The sequence below is a fragment of the Dryobates pubescens genome, chromosome 26, assembly GCF_014839835.1.
Source record: "Dryobates pubescens isolate bDryPub1 chromosome 26, bDryPub1.pri, whole genome shotgun sequence".
In the NCBI taxonomy this organism is placed as follows: domain Eukaryota; kingdom Metazoa; phylum Chordata; class Aves; order Piciformes; family Picidae; genus Dryobates; species Dryobates pubescens.
The window spans coordinates 11289617-11305149 of NC_071637.1; positions in this window are offsets into that span (position 1 = coordinate 11289617).

Here is a 15533-nt window from a genome sequence, read left to right on the forward strand (position 1 = left end):
TGTATCCATCAAGAACATGCTGTGTAAGAAGAGCTCCTCAACAAAAAAAAAAAGAAAGAAAGAAAGAAAGAAGAAAAGAAAGAAAGAAAGAAAGAAAGAAAGAAAGAAAGAAAGAAAGAGAGAAAGAAAGAAAGAAAGAAAGAAAGAAAAGAAAGAAAGAAAGAAAGAAAGAAAGAAGGAAGGAAGGAAAGAAAGAAAGAAGGAAGGAAAGAAAGAAAGAAAGAAAGAAAGAAAGAAAGACAAATCACCATTCTTGGTTTAATTAAAATGACGCTGCCAAAAAACGGGGCCAGAAGGAAAGAAATCTTACAACATATATCTGCCTGCTGGAGAACACTATCAAGATACAGTTTCTAAGGTAGAACTCAAAATACACACATTTGCTGGTGTTTTGCTTTTGGAAGCAACAAAGCTCAACAGAATTTTAATTTAGTAACCACTAGGCAAAGATTCAGAGCATGTGCACTTAAGACCCAAATGCATTGAAATTCTGCAAATGAGAATCCAGGTAGAAAGACAGAAGGCAGAAAAAGGTTTGCAAACATTCATATCCTATTGTGTTCAGAGCTAACAAAAGGAAATTTAGCCTCATTGTAAAATGTACCCTGGCTGCTATCACTTAAACCTGAAATCAGTCACAGTTCAGAAGTGTGACTAAGTTCCTGACTCTGTTCTTTCTTTTCCTATAACCTCTGCATAGGGATAACAGTTCTTGGAGTGACTGTCTAAGGGATATCAATTCTTAGAGTGTCTAAATCTAACCTACATAAGTGTGATGAATCTCATAAATCAAATGTAACTGTCTCATCATTATGCTTTTTAGTAGACAAACATTCAAGATCCACATTCTGGTGGCAGTTTCTCCATGAGGAGACATGTGAATTGGATTATTTTTCTTTATTTAGATGTTTTTTATTTCATTAAATCATTCAGGTTGGAATGTACCCAAGGGCTTTGCCCAGTCAGATTTTGAAAACCTCTATGAATTGAGATTCAAGAATCATTCTGAAAACTTGTTCCAATACATAATTATCTTCAGAATGATTCCCCTCCACTTTGATATGCATCTGAAATTTCCTGTTTCAGCTTATAACTAGTGTGTCTCATTGTCCCAACATGCAGCTCAGTAAAGAGTCTGGTTCCATCTAGTTGATAACTGCCTCAGAACTGTTGGCATGCTTATATTCAAATTCAAAGATGTCTTCACTTCTCCAGAGTGAACACTGTCTCAGCCAGACTCCAGACTCCACATCATCTTGGTGGCCCTCCACTAAACTTTCTCAAGTTTACCCTATCTCTTATACTGGGGCGCTTAAAACTGGACTCAGTCACCGGGATGGAATCTAAGGGTATAGGATAGTCACTTCCCTCAATCTACTGAGCCAGCAGTGTGTCCAGGTGGCCAAGAAGGCCAATGGCATCCTGGCCTGTATCAGGAACAGTGTGGCCAGCAGGAGCAGGGAGGTCATTCTGCCCCTGTACACTGCACTGGTTAGGCCAAACCTTGAGTACTGTATCCAGTTCTGGGCTCCTCAGTTTAGGAAGGAGGTTGACTTGCTGGAGCATGTCCAGAGAAGGGCAACAAAGCTGGTGAGGGGTTTGGAGCACAAGCCCTATGAGGAGAGGCTGAGGGAGCTGGGGTTGCTTAGTCTGGAGAGAAGGACGCTCAGGGGAGACCTTATTGTCCTCTACAACTACCTGAAGGGAGGCTGTAGCCAGGTGGGGATTGGTCTCATCTCCCAGGCGGCCAGCACCAGAACAAGAGGACACAGTCTCAAGCTGTGCCAGGGGAGATTTAGGCTGGATGTTAGGAAGAAGCTCTTCATAGAAAGAGTGATTGGCCATTGGAATGGGCTTCCCAGGGAGGTGGTGGAATCACCATTCCTGGAGGTGTTTAGGAAGAGACTGGATGGGGTGCTTGGTGCCATGGTTTAGTTGATTAGACAGTGTTGGGTGATAGGTTGGACTCGATGATCTCAAAGGTCTTTTCCAACCTGGTTAATTCTATTCTATTCTATTCTATTCTATTCTATTCTATTCTATTCTATTCTATTCTATTCTATTCTATTCCTTACATTCCTGTTGACACAGGCCAAGATATTGGTGCCTCATGTTCAGCCCATCAGAACTTCTCCTGATCCTATTTGGAAGAGCTGCTACCCAGCCAGTGATTCACTGAATGAAGTCAGTCCATCCCAGCTGTAGGACTTTTCATTTATCCTTGCTCAGTTTCAAGAGGCTGTGGTTAGTCCAATCCTCTATGCTTTCTAGGTTGCAACCCTCACATGCATTGACTGCTGCCTCCAGTCTGGTGCCAAGCAAATTTAATCAAGCTGAATTCTATTTCCTTCTCCAAGCCATAAAAAAGGATATTAAATAGGATATTTAGGATACTACACATACTAAGTCCAAGAACAGACTGCCAGGAACTCCACTGGTAACTGGACTCCAGGTACAGAATTAGCTATTAACTGGTACCCTCTGAGCCCACAGTCCAGCCCTTTCCTGCATTCACCTGTCAACTCTAATGTCCCAAACTGGACACAAGGGTGCCATGGGAGACCATGTCAAAAGGCTTGTGAAAGTTAAGACAGACAATATCCACTGCAGTCCACTCATCCATAGTTGTTGTCATTTCACCAAAGAAGGTAATGAATCCATGCTGACTATTCCCTATCATGATCCTCTGTGCGCGCCCAGGAATTTCTTCAGGGTACAGCTGAGGTTCTTAGCATCTCTATGACAAGCAAGAGTTGTGCTTTACTCATCTTGTGAAAAAGCTGAAATATGTAGTTCTGCAATTGTTTAAGTGGAGCAAAGAAAACAGGTAGCAAGTTAGCTTGAGGCTATCTAAATATGAGCATCCATATTGTACCAACAGGAATCCCAGAAGCACTGTGCTCATTGTACTTTTAATTCAGCTCAGCTGAAATGAAGTTAGACTAATACCAAAATTTAACAAAAATACACATCTTAGTCAACACACAAAGCACACATCCTGTCTCTTCCCATTCCATGCCATGCCAAGTTAATTGAGCCATTCAGATGACTCTGCTACCCACTTCTGCCACTCCATGAAGTTGTTGGCTTCAGAAAACCTAATCCAAAAGAAGCAAAACCAAATCTGGTCTTTAGCATAGTAAAGAATCCATGCAAAATTAAATGGGATTTTATTTGCCTCCTGAGCTTTAGATGTGACAGATTTCAGAACAATGAGATACGAAACATTTAGAAGTCAGCACTCAAAATAGCGTTTCTGATGGAAAGATTCCAGATTGGACTGTAGCAACAGTAACTATGTTGCCGTAAGGCCAAGTCTAAAAAAGCCACTAAGATATACAAAGAGAGAGAGCCATTTCTTCACGCTTCCTCACACGCATTATTTCCACCACCCTTGATCCCATGCTGCGTGACAATGAAAAAAAAAGTGCTTGTGTCAACAGAAAACTATTTAGTTGACTATTCCTAACCTCTTTACATAGCTTGTATTGCTTTAAATATCTTTGTCCCCTGAAAAGTTAAATTCATTCCACATTCTTGTGGGAAGACTTAGGACTCAAGTTCCAGCAGGCTGGATGTTGAATCCTCCTTTTTTTTTTTTTTTGTTAAAGTGTGTCAGATAATTGTATTAGGAAAAGAAATAAATAATATGCTTAAACTACTCATTAATGGATCTTTTGGTTACTTCCCACAATCTCATAAATGATAATACAGTAGCAAGCTACATGCCTTGTTTCAAACATCTGCTGAAATGAAAGCCAAAAGCAGCAGTTTCATGCAATACTTATCTAACTAGTTAACATTTACTTAAAAATACTAATGTACACCAGTGGCAGAATGTGTTTATAGCTTGCTCTTCTTTTGCTTCACTGTATACATTCTACTAGTTTAAACTCTGTAATGTTATATTTTAATAAAGTAGTTTCACTGGAGACAGCTAAAACATGTATTGTTAAAAAGGAACACAGAACATAGCAAGTTTTTCCCAGCTAGTCTGTTCACAGCAAGTACTGCATCTTCTGCACAAGCTTTTCAGGAATGTGTTGATTGCTCACTACCATTACTCTTTTCACTTCCATTGTTCTCACATCTCTTGGCTTCAATTACATGCTGGTTTACTCCATTTATTCCATCCATGCTGGGTGGACATTCCTACATGTTTCTGGGCTCAGGAAGAAGCAAGCTGGCTCTGTTCAACTCTCCTGAGTTAATAATGACAACATGGAAGATCTGAACAGACACATCAAGTTGGCTTGAAGTGAACTGATTCAGAGTCTAGTCAAGCTTATGGGGAGCTGCAGCTAAGCCAATAAGCCTGCTGAGAAGCCCTGGATCTTCCACAAGTGATTTTTAAAAAAAAAAAGAAAGAAAGAAAGAAAAAGGAATAGACTACTTCCAACATATCCTTGAAGACTGGTTTCAATGCAACATTTCAGACTTCACTACATTTCTGCTCACAGAATCTCTAATTCACCAAGTCCACTGTCATTTGCCAAGTTAACATACTTGGTATACTTGAGAAAATTGAAGAAAAAGCAGCAAGGGTACCCATTCCCCAAATTAATTTGTTGTTTTTTTCATTTCCAAATGCAGATGGGTAAGGAAGGAAATGGCTAGGACACAGGTCATTGCGGAAAAAGTACTAGAGGAAGGATAGCACCAGCTGTCTGCCAGAAGACAGCTCTCTTGTTCAAGCAGCCAAAGAGAGGAAGTGCCATTCTGGAGTGCAGGAACTCAGGACAGGAAATGAAGCATGAAAATGCAACAACAGTGGGACACTTCAGGGAGACTGGATGTAGCTGCAGAGCAAAGTTCAGACAGACAAACTTACTCAGCCATAGATACAGTTTAGGGATTTAATGCTGAAGAGTTACATTTTTGGAGCAGAGAGCATCAGAGACCTCTGGTTCTTTGCCTTGCTCTGAAAGACAGCGGAGGCTCAGGGAGGTTAGCTGATGAGCAGGTGCTGAAACCAACAGAGATAACAGCCTGAAAAATGGGCATGGGGCAAGATCAGCAGTAAATTAAAAAAAGCCATTAACACAAATTAGGAAGAACGTTGCCCAGACACATGGGAAGTGTAGGTTTGTGAAACCTTTCTCTCAGTGGCAGCACAAGCAGCCTTGGGAGGAGACTCAGAGCATTACAGTGATATCAGACCAACTAGCTTCCTGTCTCCCAGAGCACCACTTGCACGCAGCACCTGAGCAAGCCTTACAGAACTGAAAAGCACACACAGGCACTTTCCCTTCCTCCACCAAGTGAGAAATCAAAATTGTGCAATACCAGGAGAATTAATATAATTTGTGAGACAAGGACTTCATAGAACAGTACAACTTAAAACAGACCACAAGTCTGCATTAAATACACTCAACTCCAGGAAAGAAAAAAAAAGTACAGAAAGCAGCAAAATGCTCCAAGGGTTCCAAGATTTTTTTTTTTTTGGTGTGGAAGAATACTTCAAAAAAGCAGGAATATAAAGAAGTCCCCAAATCGGTGGAATCTGGATAGTCCTTTAGCAGGAATAAAAAGAAGTCCCCAAACCAGTGGAATCTTAATAGTCCTTTAGCAGACTAAAAGGATTTAAATTCCCCCATTAAATCAATTAACTCATAAGATTAATTCAGAAAAGAATAATGCTTTACCAGTGATGATCTGCAGGACTGTATGATCCTGTCAAACATAAATGTAGTCAATGAAAATGAGACTTGCTCTGACACTCAGAGCTACAGATTTGATCATGCTTCAGGTTGATGTGTTCTGGTATGTTTTAGAGGAAAGTGGGTCTGAATGTAGAGTGCAGGCTGACAAAACTGAACATTACTTACAAACCACAATTTAGTGAAAACTGCTGTTTTCAAGTTTTCTAATCAAGTTTTGCCAACACTGAATTTAGCCCAACATTTTCTGCTCTTCTTTTCCCTAAATAGGGATAAAAAGAAATTCTGGCAACAGCACAATTCAAGAGAAAATGTAAGCTCCATTGTTTGTGAACGTTACTAGCCCATTTCGTTCAACAGTGGAGCAGAAATACTTGTTAGTAATTGCAGCTAAACCACTTTAGAACTGGCCCAGTAAAAATTGATAAGAAATCAATGCCTTGTGCCAGCTGCATAATTTAATTCACAATTATATTTCATCTTCTAAGTAATCTCAAAGGCCCTCAGGCACTCCTCAGACACAGACAGAAGGAAGCCTACATTATTTTGTGTTGAGAATACCCTCAACTGCTAGTTCAGTTTAACACATTATGGATTTCTATGCATCCTCCTTTGTTAGGCTGCCATTGCAAAGCAGGTACTTTTAGTCATGGAACAAAATTGTCTACCACAATGCAGGACATTTGACTTGCATGTCAGGTTTTAGAGCAATTCTTCAATGTTCTATAACTATTTCTTTGCCATACAACATTTTCTATCAGATAATGCTGTGTACACAATGGTTATGGCCAGTAGCATTTGCAGGTTTTAATCTGCTGAATGAACATTTTTAGTTCTAACACTAGGTTTTCCTTCGGTTCATGTCATGTGTTTCAGCTCACAAGTTTCTTGACAAACAGACCTTAGCATCTTATGCAGCATCTTATTATGAGAAGGACGTGTTCCCTTATGGAAAATATTAATTAATTACTTAATCCTTAATTCCAGAGCCCCTAAAGTGCTAAGAAACAGTGCTCTTTCAATTTGAGATAAAGGTTTAGGCTTCTTTAAAAGATAAAATAAAAAAACCCAGCATGACATGAGTACAATACTGTCCGACAGTTCACGCACAAACCTTGAGTTTCCAGTTTTCTCTTGACAGAGAACAGCCATCCACAGTGTTAGAAAAGCAGTTTCCCCATTAGGTGCCCTAACAAAAGTTTTCAAACTACTCAAACACAGAGGCATAAATCAAGAAAACAACGCTGGTGCAAGATGTTACGTGTAAGTTATACTAAGACGTTAAAGCAAACCATCTGGGCGTAAAATGTAAATACAGCCAGCATACAAAAAATGAAAAAAAAAAAATAAACCCAAGCACACATTTCAAATGCCCCAAATACAGAGCCTTTCTTCTGGAAGACCACTGGATTTCAACTCCAAACATCCGTCTCAAACAAAACATTCGGATTTCAAAATATCACCAAAGCAGAATACTAAAGCTTATGTAAGAGACAGCTTCTTTCAACTCTTTTGTCTTACTGAAGATATAGCTCCTTAACATGGGGAATAATCAACATGTCTTCAGTGGTAGTTATGAATCAAAGCTAGCGCTTACTAGAGGGACTGACCGTTACATATTTTATATTTCAGTTGTACTTAGACTCAAAATGCAAACACCGAAGCAGTCTTCACACAGACAGGGAGAATTTGCCTCAAATGGCTTAACCTAAATAGACAGGCCTGAAGAAGACCAAGTGCCCAGCTTGTAAGATCTCTACCAGAAAGAGACGGTGCCTTCCTGAATCATAATGAAAAATCTCTATGAGAATTAAACCTGAAAGGTTTGTTTCAGCTCCCTGTATTGCTGTAACTTCAGTTTCTGAATGCTAAAGCAACATGGACATACTGTATAGATCCAAGAGATTATGAGTAATCCTACAAAACAGACAGAAGGAGAAAAAAGCAAATGGCTAGATAGACATCCCAAAGACAGAAGGAGAGGTTAGAAAGTAACTTCCAAAGGCTGTGTGTCTGTGGAGCCAGTGATTTTCAGAGATGTCTAAAACACAAAAAAAGCACAAAAAAACAATGTAAACCCTAAATTCTATATCTTAAGGGAACAAAATACCAGAACTCTGGTTTTCTCATCCTGACTTAGTTTGGATCAGTTGCATAAGCAACATACTTGAGATTTGATTACATTGCTAGATTTTTTGTTTATTTATTTACTTTTAAACAGGATGCTTACTTGGGTTTAATTTAGTTTGGAGAAAGGGAAGTAAGGAAGATTTTGAAAACAAACAAATTACTTACATACAGACAAGTGAAAAAAATAAATCTCTTATGCCAAGGGCTACTGTCTATCTAGAGGCTGGTATCTTTGGATTTCCAGCACACTCTTCTTTCTTCTGAACCAGTGTAGTAACTGGCAGTGAACAACAGTCTCACCCTTGGCAAAGCCCAGCTCACAGATGATGAGACTCAGTTTGTCACTGATTTCTGAGATAATTATCAAGATGGGGAATGCTGGCTCTAGTTCCTGATTCAAGAAGGGAGTACGTGATCCCAATTATAAACCATACTGTGAGCAGCAAATGATGTCTTAACAGCATTTATAGCTAAAGTTTAAAATGCTCTTGGAGTTTGTATAAAACAGATGTGAATTTTCAAACTAAACAACAGATTTGTACTAAGAGGAAAGAAGTCGAAGCAATAGAGGAGATCACTGTGTCCTACTCTGCTTCTGAGGAATCAAAAAGTTAATGATGGTTCTCTGACAGCTAATGTACTACATTTCAATTTTCCTGATGATCTGTTTTTATTATATTTATAGAATATATTAAAAATATATTTATATTAATATATTAATATATATTTTAATGTATATATATCATTATCTATATTTATAAATATATATTTTAAAAATTATTCCTTTCTGCTTTTCATATTTCTAGGAAATTCTAGCTACGTGTGACTTTGTTGATAGGTCTCATCTCTTTATTTTAAGACATATGCATTGGTATTTCCCACAAACATGATTTTGTATTACAGTCCTTGTGAAGTTGCTGTCCCAGATATTGTCTTCACTTGAGCCTTTTGTCTGGAAATCTGCATCTTTTCTTAACCCATTTATAGAAGCTCTAGGATCTAAAATTGCCAATATGTGAAAGTCTTTTTCCTCCCTCTCACCCTAGAGCATGTAATGTGGAATAGCCTGGGCCATATCCCAGAAAGTCTGTATTTCTACTGGATAGATTAGTCTCTGGATTTAATTGCACTTGGGTTTATCATGCTTTGTGTAATAAAGAGGGACTGCTAGAGACTGCTCATATCAAACACATTCTGCATTTTTTAAGAAAGCTATTTATACTAGCCAGTGTCAGGCAAAGGTGTTTCACAGTGTTTTCCTTTTTTTCAGTCAAGCTTTTCTAAATTGTCTGACCTAAATTGTCTGTCTTCAGCTTTCCAGCTGTGCAAACCTAATCTCTTGACCAGGAGCAAACAGAGTGGAAGAGATAGAATTGATTCTTATGCAGATGCAGCATATCTAGCAATCACATTCTCCTGCTTTGGCCCTTTAAATTAATGGTGCAAACCAGCCATTAAAAAAGAAAAAAGAAATCATGCCATTTCAGGGAGGCCTATGTAGCTGAATGCTCTTACAGGCTGCTCTTTAACACTGAAAAGCATATACCGAAAAATGTATACTAATGCCAATTTAGCTGTGAAGTCATAGTGAGGAAGGCAAGGCTCTTGCCAGGAAGGCAAGAGCAACAAAATAAAACAGTGAATAAAAGAGGAGTGTTCACTGAAAACTGGCAACTATATATGAACCTTAACAAAAAATCACAGACCTAGAGCAGAAATTTCTTTATGCATGAGAAATAAAACATACCCCTTAATTAAAGCTTACATGTTTCTGCCAAAGCATTGATGTGAATACATGCAGAGAGGACAATGGAGATTTCTATTGCCTGCTGTGGCATTGCCATGAGTGGTGCTGGATTTGAAAGAAGTGGGGTTTTAGAAACAATCTGAACTGTGACCCAAACTTTTCACAAATAGCCTCAATGGGTTGAGACATTCTGAAATGACAGGAACTGTTTGATTGAAAAAATCTATCCAGAATATCAGGAAAATAACTTTTAACTTATGGAAAACTACACAAGAAGTAACAATATCCCAGTGCCATGGTACTGGAACTCTGCAGAGTAAAAGAAAAGCATTCAAGGATTAACTCAGAATTCAAACTCCTCCCCTTCAAACCCATCAAATATGGCTTCTGATTATTGTAATAAGTAATCATGGAGGACTTATTACACAGGAGAAGCATACTGAGTATAAATGGTGTTATGTCCTTTATCCTACTGCAAACAGCAATATGTGGACATTTGGCACAGCTGCCGTTCCTGTGTGTACTCACAGTTTGGTAAGAGGAACCACAAACAATACCTCTGACAACCATAAATTTGTTACATTTTTTGTTGTTACTGCCTCATAACTTCTCCTCCTTGATCTTGCTTTCTCTACTTATTTTACTGGCAGTAAAACTCAGCAGATTAATAATGCTATTAATACTTTCCTTTCTCTGCCAGATCTTCTTGGGTGGCCAGTTTCCAGCAGTATAATTATCTTTCCTTGCTCACATCTCCTCACTCAATGCCAATTCTTCTTAGCATGCCTGTTACATTCTGCAAGTTTTAAGGTCCCGGTGTGTTTTCAGAACCCCAGACAGAAACTTTTGGAAGCAAGTACATTAAAGCAATAGCTAGTTACAATTTATTAATAACTCATGTGTCTTTCCAACACGTAACTACAAGCAAATAAAGCTATCTGAATGGATCTCTATCTGATCAGACACAGATTAAGTGAAAAACTATTCAGTGCTAAACTGACAGCCATTACTCAGTTCATACTTTGCACTATTTAACTGGAGCCCATAATGATCCTTTTTGAAGCTGTCTTACAGTAAGACAGTGAATTTCTGCCCATCATTATTATAACTATGGACATATAAAATCCTTGCCCCTAGATTCTGATTTGTCACAAAACTAATACAAGTCCTGTGTCCTCTTCAGCTACATATTGTCACAACAGATAGTCACTACCAGTCCAACTTTAAGTGGTATAGACAGTAGGTCAATCTTTGCTTGAAAAGCTTCAAATATCAAAAGCACAAAGCCTGACTCCCAGTTCTCTATTCCTAGCCTGAGAAAAGATAAAATTCATTATGGCCCTTCTAATGTGTGAAGTATTCTTATTCAAGATTTAAAAGGCATGAAAACAGTTGGACTTCGAAGTGAGAAAAGTATTATCAAAACTCTTTTGTTCTAGTATAAATGTGTGCTAACAGCATGATGTATTCTGTCTCAGTAGTTCAGCAAGGTATACCCAGATTTCAGACAACAGCTCAAAGCATCATTATATTTTTGGAACTGAAAGTCAATAAAAATACTGACATAGGAATGCAGCCAGACTGTTAACAGAGTTGTACAAATTCCAGTCTCTCTTCATTCCCTCCATCATCAAGTCCTTCAATCAATAAAATAACTTTTTGAACTTGCCTTTTGCTCTACTTTCCCTCAGTATTCTTCCCAGTGCTTACTGCAATGTGTCTTCTAAAATATACAAAAAATAGCACTGTACTAAGAAATTATCTCAGATTGTCTCTTTCTCCATGCCCTTAACAACACAGCCATGGCTGGAAAAGGCAGCTGAAGAATTTTTTGCCAGGGAAAAAGTGTAATACCCATTGCTCAAATGACAATCAACTCATCTAAACAGTCTGGTGCCTGGTTAGCTATTTGCTTTACAGAAGCACTCAGAGGTAAAAAGCAGAAGCAAGATTCTAGCCACACTAACAACTAGAAGGATATACTTGACCCTTGGAAAGACATTACTATCTCATTTCTTCCTTGGCCCTGTTTCTTTATTCCTTTTCTGTGCTTCCCTCATTAAGTCTCCTATTTATTTTTTAAAATTTTTAACTTTTTTTGTGTTTATTTCTCCTCTTTTTTCCCTCTTGTTATCTTTACATAGAAAAGCTACTTCTGTGAAAAGGAAGTTATTTGACTTCTGCTTTTTGCCTTCTATTTTTTTTCCCCATTGTCTTTCCTATTTTCCCACAAAACACTGCAACATTCTCTATCCTATTCTGGTTAATGCCCCAGTATTCTTCCCTAGCAGCTAAAGGAGAACATTCTTTGGGTGCCCACTCTTACAATCTTATTTACTAGTGCTTGCTCTACTAACTCTGGTAAGGTAGGGTGAGATGCAGCTGTGGAGAATGTGAAAAAAAGGAAAAGCTACATCAGCTGCATTCAAAATTGGTAGTATGGTGCACTTACTCTACCTCTCCTTCTTTCCTGATGTCTCATCCACAGAGAAGATAATAGATCTATTTAAGTGTACGAATGTACAGAGCTTGTGCCATGTCTAAAGCACTGCATTGCTATTATTCCCAGGCTTATGTTATTAAACTGAATGTGAGGTCAAGACCCCCCAGATTAAGTACAATTATGTCAATGAGAACAGCTAAATAGATTAAGAATTCCCATGTTACATTAGGCTTATGTTCATCTTGTAATTCTTTATGTTTAGTTTGCAGACTTCATCCTCTTCTGGAGAGAGCTGTTACTTTTGAACTATCAAGAAGGATGCTGCCAATTCTTGTTCTTCCAACAAATCAGACCAAGCACAGCATAGCCACAGACATGAATTTCATAAGCATGACTACTTTGGATATCTGTGCCATCTGTTATTTACCAACAGCATCTCTAGCTGATAACAACCTGGAAATCTAGATCTGAATGGCAGTTATCTCTTTGCCATGGGATGTGCTAGGACCATAATGTGTATAGATTCTTAGAATACACAAAAATAGATGCTCACCATTTGCACTGCAGAAAGGGTTAGAGCATAGCACATACACCTTGCCAATGCGTGAGCTTCTTTAACCTCATTTAGTTAAACCTGCTCCAACCCCAGGCCACGCAAGCTGCACAATTGGTCTGCAGCTGCTACCCCCTGACCCACATACACATAGTCTTGCTACGTACTAGAGTGATTTAACCTCCTCAGCCTCTGCACCAAACTTGAATACTGCCACAGGACTGAGAGTCAGATCACTCACAACATTGATGCCAAACTCGGCCCTACCTTTGTGTTCAGGCATTTGCATGATTTAATTGCAGAATCTGGAGGATTATAGTATCATGCCATTGCAAAAATGTAGTGTATTCACAAAGCCAGGTTCAGCGACTAAAGGTTCAGGTTCAAACAAAGCTTATCAACAAAGCAAGCTGCTCTCAGAGGGCTAGGTGTGAGCAGTACTTGCAGTTTGTCATGTCACACTGTTTAAATAATACAGGTTCATTTTTCATTTTATTTTCCCTTTACTAGTTCATACAGGCAGACACTTGTTTATTTCTCTCTGAAAGTCTTTTTTTTTAGTGAGAGATAAGTTACTTGGGGAGAGGAAAGGTTATATATTCAAACATTATGTCAAGGTTGTTGCTAGACTGATGAGTCTCAGCTGTGGATCATCCTGAAACAGAAATGGTCAGACCTGTACTTGTCTTCAAAATGGGATTTACCAAGAAGTTGCAGCCCAGAGATGCTAATCTCTTACCAGCGCTGGTAACTGCAGCAGAACTTTTATTTATACTCTCCTACAAGGCAGCACCAGAAACGCTTATCTCTTACTAATATTGCTAAATACAAGTTTGAAGTGGAGATTTGTCACAGAATAAAGGTAGCCATGACCAGCTCATTTGGTCTTCATATAGGTGAATAAATTACTATCACACCGTTACTGGCTGCTGCATGTACATTAAAAGTTTGTCCACCTGGGCACACCATAGAAAATAAATAAGGTTTTTGTTATTGGTGTGTTCATTTTTGTGCTACTATGTGTTTTGTTGAGCTTTGTTCCAGACTGCCCTTATTATGTAACAAGACTGGCTGTTAAAGACACTTCCCTCATGTACAGATTTACAAAAAGCTGTTCCTGCATATCAGTGGTACAACTCAGGGGAGGTTAAATTTCTGCCATTATCTGCATGTCACATCACAAAGAAAAAAGCCTCAAAACTTAACTGGGCAAACAAGAATTGTCATCACAAAGAAGGGTTAGCCATTTTTGAAAATCATTGTTCTTAATTAAAATCCACCAGATGTTGTAAAGCTCCTTTCACAGCCAGAAGAGCTATGAACCACAAGACTTGCAAACACAAGCTTTAGGCTTTCATTCTACCCAAGCTGATAAATCTCTGGTCAAAGCAAGCCACAAAAAGCATTCGAGCACCATTTGAGCAGCTCAGTCCACTTCATGTACACTCCAGCTCCTAGGAGCACAGCAACGGCAAACACTTCTCCAGTAGTCCAGTGTATCCCTCCCTTCAGATTCTGCTCCAGACAGGACAGGTTTCTGGTCCTTCAGCTTTCCAACAAATGCAAAAAAATCCCTCTCCAAAAATATCCAGGCAGGCTTCAGCTCAGTGCACTCCAAGCAGGGGAGCTCTCTAGGAAGTGCTGTTATAGAAGCACATGGACTTTACTTTTTCTTTAATAATAACCTAACAGCCAGACATAGACTCCAGAACATACCTAGTCTCTAGCCACCTTTCTCCAGTTTATCTTGACACCTCCCTTTCCTTCTAGGACTACAGACTTCTGCAGCAAGTCACACTACAAACTGACCACAAGTTTCCAACCAGGCTGTTGAGGAAGAGAAACCAGGCCAGAACCTAAAAAATGCCAGACTGGCTTCCGCCCAGACTTATTTGCTTTGATGCTTGTGTTTCCTTCCTCTGGCCAGGACCCCTCCAGAAACCAGCTGTCCCTCCCAAGTGGTCTACCTCTCTGCCTTTATCCATTTTTAAACATGCTAAACTCTTTTGGCAAATCAGCTACCCCAGTTTTCCACCTCTAGTTTCCTATTTGCTGGCAGCTATCTGTCCATTCTTTACAAACACAAGAAGTGTTCAGAGTGATTATATTTTGATATCGAATTTCCTTGTTTAGTAATATGCCCAAACCTGAATAAATGTGGGAAAAAAGCGCTGTTTCACATAATAATTATAGAAAATTCTCTTCTTGTAAAATTCTCTTAGTTTCACAGACAGAAATTGTTTGGAGCCAGGAAGTGAGGTCAGGTTCAGATGCTGGGGATAGTGGTGTGTAGTGCTAATAACACTTAGAATTTTTGCAGTGTTCCTTATCCAGAGATCTGAGCCCTGTCTCCAGTATATTACAACAGCAGGATATGTTATCTTATGCAAACTCCTTCTTAAATTTCACAATAGCTGAACCAACCAGGAATCATTAAATTTGTGTGCTATTGCTCTACTGCTATGAAGTCTGAAAACCAGCCGTATAATTCCTTATTTACTTTGCTTTTATCTAAATAAACTGTAATATGGTCAGAGCAGACACATTTGCCCTCCTCACTGTTTACCAAGTATCTACATTACTTTGAACAATATATAAATAATAATAAAAATTTAGAAGAATGAGAAAACAGGAATAGGTAACAGAACTCTTCTCCTTTGAGAAAGTTACCCAACTGCAACCCCTACAAAATGTTCAGTTGCCCTTTTACTAGAGCTGGTTCAAAGGCCACTAAAAATGGGATTCTTTGCACTGACATCAAAGGACTCTGAATAGAGCTGTCTGTAACTGGAGGGGAGACAAGATTAACTTCAGCTTTCTGGTTAAAGAAACCAAGCAAAAAGTAACAAATAATAATCAGAAGATAAGGTTTTCTTGAGAATCTACTGATTTCAGCACATTTTTAAACACAAGGTACCATCTATTACGCTGCTTGCATTGTGAGAGTGATGCAGGGGGGCTGTTAAATACCCAGTGTTTGCAGCTCAGTAGGGTCTTTTC